The sequence below is a fragment of the Rhinoderma darwinii genome, chromosome 5, assembly GCF_050947455.1.
Source record: "Rhinoderma darwinii isolate aRhiDar2 chromosome 5, aRhiDar2.hap1, whole genome shotgun sequence".
Lineage (NCBI taxonomy): Eukaryota > Metazoa > Chordata > Amphibia > Anura > Rhinodermatidae > Rhinoderma > Rhinoderma darwinii.
In genome coordinates this window covers 129,441,555-129,448,875 of record NC_134691.1, presented here as the reverse complement: position 1 = coordinate 129,448,875, position 7,321 = coordinate 129,441,555, and positions in this window count along the sequence as shown.

The following is a 7,321-nucleotide window of genomic DNA, read 5'->3' as shown; positions in this document are numbered from 1 at the left end:
GTCTACACAGAGCAGTAATGGTGCAGCAGATATCCACACCATGAAATACATGCGTGTTTTGTCAAACACACCATTACCTATCTGTGTGAAGATATTCTAAGGCTCTGTTCACATCACGTTTAAGCCCTACGATTGATGCACATTCCGGAAAGATCTTGCGGCGTATATACCAAACATATTCATAGGGCTCCATTCACCCGACGGAGGCCAAAAAATGGTCCTTTTGGCCTTTCTCGGGGTGGTATACATCGGTAAACTTTTTTTTTTTTGCTGCATCGAAAAGTATAGTCTACTACTTTATTTTTATGCAGAAGCATCCCTAAAGGAAAACATATATACCGTGCGGTATACTTTTTTTAAACATGGGAGCCTATATGTCAGAGCCTGTCAAAAGTACGCGTTGGGTAATACTGCCAATGTATAGGTCTGACGGAAGGCTCAAGCGTGATGTGAACAGAGCTTAAAAAAAAATCTAAGAAATAAAACCTTTCCACATTGTACTAAAATTGATTGCATTTTCCGTAAATCACTGATAACTATTCTAGAACTGCTAAAAAAAACAAGTGCCATAAAACCCTCTCCCTGTCCCTTTGCTGTTTGCTATGTGTCCTCTTCTGTTAACTTATTATCCCACACTTCAGGTGGCCTTTCTGAGAACCCACTTGTAAAGGATCATTAAATCTGTTTATAAGATGGAACATATTATATCTAAATTTCTGTGTATTGAAATATGGCCTGAAATTCTATAACACAGTGTTTAAGGTTACTATATTATTTCACTTAGCTCAAAACATGTTTTAAATTTTTTTTGTACTAATCCATCGTTCTTTGAATTATTATTAGTTTAAATTCTATTTACATCCTATTAACTAAGCCAGGATTAAATGACCCAAGTCTATATTAGAATATTCTGATAGTCCGGTAGTACTATATGAAATATATGTTTCAGTATCTTCAGGAAACTCTCCTTAACCTACTACCTGCTACGTGCACTTTTTGAACTTTCCAGTTTGTAATTTGGAAAACATTTGTGTGTAAAAATGCGAGCAGCAGGAAAGTGAAGCTTCAGTTATCACCTAAATCAGGCAAATGCCGACAGGTAGATGGTTATACAGATTCCCCGTTGACTTATTTCCTTGGACACAGATTATTTACAGCTTCTTATATTATGATACATATATATAATGTACAACGTAACCAACTCCATCCCTATTCTTTGGGGGATCTCGTTTGGGGAAGTTGTCAGGTGCCTTATTACAATGTTAGATAGATGCAGACCTGCTATGCATCATGCTGCCATTTCTTATAGTTTTTACATAAAGCACAGGAACAAAAAAATATATACACTGGCATTTTTTGAGGGATAGAAGCTTAACAATCTTTGGCATAGACTACACACACAGTAAACAATTTGTAATCTGATCATTCTTTATATGTTTCATACAGTTATTAAGAGGTGTTTGCGTGATATTAGGTAGAGAGTTGCAGAGAATATGTTTTTCTAGCTATTGCTCACGTTCAAGGCTTTATCCACTTAAGAATTTAATTTTTATTGTTGAAGAAGTGATGGACATAGCAATATGGTATATTACATTTATAATAATCTGTTTTATTTTAAGAAGAAATAAAAAAAAAAATAATACATATATAAAGCATATACAAAATGCAGCAAAGCAATGTTTATGGCCTTTAAACAAAATTAAGACAAGGATAATCTAAGTAAACACTTAGTACAGTTTTTCAATAGTAATTAAAAATATTTTTTTAAAAAAAAAGGTTAACACCAACTGGCCCTGTGTGAAAAAGTATTTGCCCCCTTAACTTTAGGAGCAAAAGCTGCAACCAAATGCTCCCAACATGGAGATCAGTCTTTCACTCAGTGGGGGAATTTTGTCTACTTCGCAGAACTGCTTTCAGCCACATTGGAGGGCTTTTAAACTTGAAGTGCCCATTTAAGAACCTGCGAGAGCATCCCTAACTTTGACAAGGCCACACCAAAACCTTAATTTTGTTTCTTTTGAGCCATTCACAGGTGGCCTTTCTCTTGTGCTTAGGACCATTGTCTTGGTACATAATCCAGCGTAAAATACGCAAATATAAACATTTTATGGAAGGGGCAAATACTTTTTTATCGCACTGTACAAATGATCTTTAAATGGTGGATAAATCATAGATCCTTGAACAATTACACTTTTAAAAAATGTTTGTTAAGATGTAAGTCCATGATATATGGGAACATGGACAACCTAGAAAGTACTGATGATAAAAAGACTATATGGTCTTGATATGGTTTCAGAAGGTGAACTAACTCTGTACATATTCCTGTATGGTCAAAGTTGTACTAAGGCTCTGTTTGTTGTAGATCAAATGAGTGAGATTGATCATTGAATTTCTGAGTACTTCTCAGTATGGGCAGAAAATTACCTATTGTTTAAAACAGATTTTTACATTAAACATATTTTTTTATTGTTGCCATTTGTTTCTTAATTTACCATGCAGGGCTCCAGACTAAACAAAATTACTTGGGCACCTTTGGCTCCAAAGTCTAAAAATCTTGGAGCTAAATAATATTTTTTTAGTCACCAAATAAAAAAAATCTGCATTATTAAATGTAAAATCAAGAAAGCATTTACACTAGAGTGTGGATTGACTATTAGCAGCATTTACACTAAACTGTGGACTGACCAGCAGCAGCGTTTACACTAGACTGTGGATTGTCCAGCAACAGCATTTACATTAAACTGTGGACTGACCGACTTCAGCATTTACACTAGACTGTGGACTGACCGACTTCAGCATTTACACTAGACTGTGGACTGACCAGCGCCAGCATTTACACTAGACCGTGGACTGATCAATGGCAGCGTTTACACTAGACTGTGAACTGACCAGCGGCAGTGATTACACTAGACTGTGGACTTATCAACGGCAGCATTTACACTATACTGTGGACTGACCGACTGCAGTATTTACACTAGATTGCGTACTGACCAGCTGCAGCATTTATAGTACACTTGGACTGACCAATGGCAGCATTTACGCTAAACTGCAGATTGACCGGCAGCAGCATTTACAATAGATTGTGAACTGACCGGGGGCAGCGTTTACACTAGACTGTGAACTGACCGAGTGCAGCATCTACGCTAAGCTGTGGAATGAATGACTAGAGCGTTTACACTAGACTGTGAACTGACCGAGTGCAGCGTCTACGCTAGACTGTGGACTGAATGACTAGAGTGTTTCACTAGACTATGGACTGAACAACGACAGCATTTACACTAGACTGTGGACTGACCAACGGCAGTGTTTACACTAGACTGTGGACTGACCAATGCCAGCATTTACACTAGACAGTGGACTGACCAGCGGCAGCATTTACACTAGACTGTGGACTGACTAACGACAGAATTTACACTAGGCTGTGGACTGACCAGCGGCAGCATTTACACTAGACTGTGGACTGACCTGCTGCAGCGTTTACACTACACCGTGGACTGACTTCTGGCAGCATTTACACTAGATTGTGGACTGACCAGCGGCAGTGTTTACATTAGACTGTGGACTGACAAATGGCAGCCTTTACACTAGACTGTGGATTGACCAGCAACAGCGTTTACACTAGACTGTGGACAGATTGACAGCAGCGTTTACACTAGACTGTTGACTGACCAATGACAGCATTTACACTAGACTTTTGACTGGCCGACTGCAGCATTTACACTAGACCAGGGGTCTCAAGCACGCGGCCCGGGACTCCAGCTCTGGGGTTGCCCGTGACATCTCTGTCCATATATGGACAGTGATGTCAGGAGCAGAGCTGGAATCCCAGGCAGGGTGCTAGAAGCGGCTCTGCTCCGGGACTCCAGCTCTGGGCAAGCCCATGACATCACTGTCCATATATGGACACTGATGTCAGTTGCTTCCCCAGAGTTCCAGAGCAGAGCCTATACTAGTGCTCTGCTCTGGGACACCGGCTCTGGGGTTGTCCCTGACATCACATTCCGGTCCAGGAGGATCCCCTGACGTCACTGTGTATGAACAGTGACATCAGGGGCTCCTCCAGCAGAGGAATCCCTGGCCAAAGCGTCGGCAACGGTCTGGCTGGGGATTCCACTCCTAGAGGGAGCCCCAATGTAGCTATCTACTGGGGGTGTCTGTGGTATTATCTACAAGGGGTGTGTGTGGCATTATCTACAGAGGGCACTGTTGCAGCATCTACAAAGGGCACTGTGGCAGCATCTACAGAGGGCAATGTGGCAGCATCTACAGAGGGCACTGTGGCAGCATCTACAGGGGGCACTGTGGCATTATCTACAGAGGGCACTGTGGCATTATCTACAAAGGGCACAGTGGCATTATCTACAGAGGGCACGGTGGCATTATCTACAGAGGGCACTGTGGCATTATCTACAGAGTGCACTGTGGCAGTATCTACAGAGGGCACTGTGGCAGTATCTACAGAGGGCACTGTGGCAGAATCTACAGAGGGCACTGTGACACTATCTACAGAGGGCACTGTGGCAGTATCTACAGAGGGCACTGTGATAGTATCTACAGAGGGCACTGTGGCAGTATCTACAGAGGGCACTGTGGCAGTATCTATAGAGGGCTCTGTGGCACTATCTAAAAAGGGGCTGTCTAATTTTGACATTTGTGTGTCTACCAAATGCTGCCAACTGAGCTGCCGGATTGCATTTAGAGACACTTAAACTGGAAAAGTGGATTTTTGAAAAAAGCACGTGGAGAAATCTCGCAAATTTCCGGTAACTTTAAACCTAGCGCTATTATTATAGTAATGTGGTATTATAGTAATATAGTATTATAGTAACATAGTGTTATAGTAGTTCAAATAACTAAATAATTAACAATAATTTTGTAATGTATCAAATTTAAAAGTAATGCGACCCGTCAACTTCGCATTTTTCGATATGTGGCCCACTTACCCGGCCGAGTTTGAGACCCCTGCACTAGATGGTGGACTGACCAATAACAGCATTTACACTGACTTTTGGACTGATTAACGACAGCATTTACACTACACTAGACTGTGGACTGACCAACGGAAGCATTTACACTAGACTGTGAACTGACCAGTGGCAGCGTTTACACTAGACTGTGGGCTGACCAGCAGCAGCATTTACACTAGACTGTGGACTGACTAGCGACAGCATTTACATTAGACTGTGGACTGACTAGCGACAGCATTTACACTAGACTGTCGACTAACCGACTGCAGCCTTTACACTAGACTGTGGACTGACCAACGGCAGTGTTTACACTAGACTGTGGACTGACCGGCAGCAGCGTTTACACTAAACTGTGGATTGACCAGCAACAGCGTCTGCACTAGGCTGTGGACTGACCATCCGCAGCATTTACATTAAACTGTGGATTGACGAGCAACAGCTGTTACACAAGATTGTGGACTGACCAACAGCAGCATTTACGCTAGATTGCATACTGACCAGCGGCAGCGTTTACAGTACGCTTGGGACTGACAAATGGCAGAATTTACGATAGATTGTGGATTGACTGTCAGCAGCATTTACAATCAACTGTGAACTGACTGGCAGCAGTGTTTACACTATACTGTGGACTGACCACCGGCAGCAATTACACTAGACTGTGGATTGACAGGCAACAGCGTTTACACTAGACTGTGGACTGACCAATGACAGCATTTAAACTAGACTGTGGACTGACCAATGACAGCATTTACACTCGACTGTGGACTGACCAGCGGCAGTGATTACACTAGACTGTGGATTGACCAGCAACAGCATTTACATTAGACTGTGGACTGACCGACTGCAGCATTTACACTAGACTGTGGACTGACCAATGACAACATTTACACTAGACTGTGGACTGACGAACGGCAGCATTTACACTAGACTGTGGACTGACCGGCAGCAGTGCTTACACTAGACTGAACTGACCAATGGCAGAATTTACACTAGATTGCGTACGGATCGGCGGAACTGTTTACATTACACTGTGAACTGGCCAACGGCAGAATTCACATTAGACTGTGGACTGACTGACTGCAGCGTTGACACTAGACTATGGACTGACCAACCGCATCATTTACACTAGACTGTGGACTGACCAGTAGCAGCATTCACACTTGATTGTGGGCAGTGGGCATATACATGTTACACACAGGTAGTATCTGCCTATCAATGCGCTGTCCTGCATTATTAGTCAATTATAGAGCCTTTATTATGATGCAGTGTGTGTATACCTAAGCCAAAGTAAGAGGAAGGCAGAAACCAGAGAGAGTCCTACAGCCTTCAATACAGGTGCAGTGGTTAACCCCTTCATTAATCTGTCTGTCATGGTTTATTAGATTAGTTTGGCTGTTATTTCCTGGGTCATAGTGTACAGTAAAAATTTTCATAATAGGAACGTTTGCTTATAATCCCCTGCCTAAAGTACTATATACATAGTCTAGTCACATTATTATGACCACCTCCTACTTTCGACTTTGGCAGCGCGTAGCCCATTAAGGAAGTGATGTGTCGTGGGCTGGTTTGGTGGGTATATATGGTGTGCGATAGGCTGTCTGAACACATATCACTTGTTATTGCCATGTGTAAAAGTGGCGATTTATCAGTGTTGCAAAAAGGGATGATTATTAGCTTTCGGGCCCAGGGTGGCAGTGTTTCTCAAACAGCGCAGTTTGTGAACTGTTCGTGTGCTGCTGTGTTGAAAGTGTATAGTGAGTGGACAAATGGCACTATAGGGAATAACCGACGTGGAAATTGCGGAGCACCACGTGCCATTGATGTGAGAGGTGAATGTTTGCTACGAAGGTGCTGAACGACACGCTACAGTGGAGCTGCTCACCGTGAAAATCAACCAGGGGGATACCAGACATGTGTCTAGAACAACAGTTCAGCGAACCCTACTACATATGGGGCTCTGAAGCAGACAAATGGTCACTGCTCCTATGCAAACAAAGGTGCATCGGAAAAAAAGGCTTCAATTTGCACGGCAGTATCGGATTTGGACCACCAATGATTGGCAAAGGGTTGCCTTCCCTGATGAGTCATGTTTTCTGCTTCATCTACAGGATGGACGTTGACGTGTCAGGCGAGAAACATTAGAGAACAAACACCCTGCAACCATTCCTGGAAGAACACAAGCTGGTGGCGGCAGAGTTATGGTCTGGGGAATTTTTTCATGGTATTCTCTGGGCCCACTCATCCATGTGGAAGGCACTCTGAAACTATTTGGGTATGAATCCATCATTACAGATCACATCCTCACATACATGCTATTTATCTTCCCTGGGGCAGATGGATTAGAAATGCCCGAA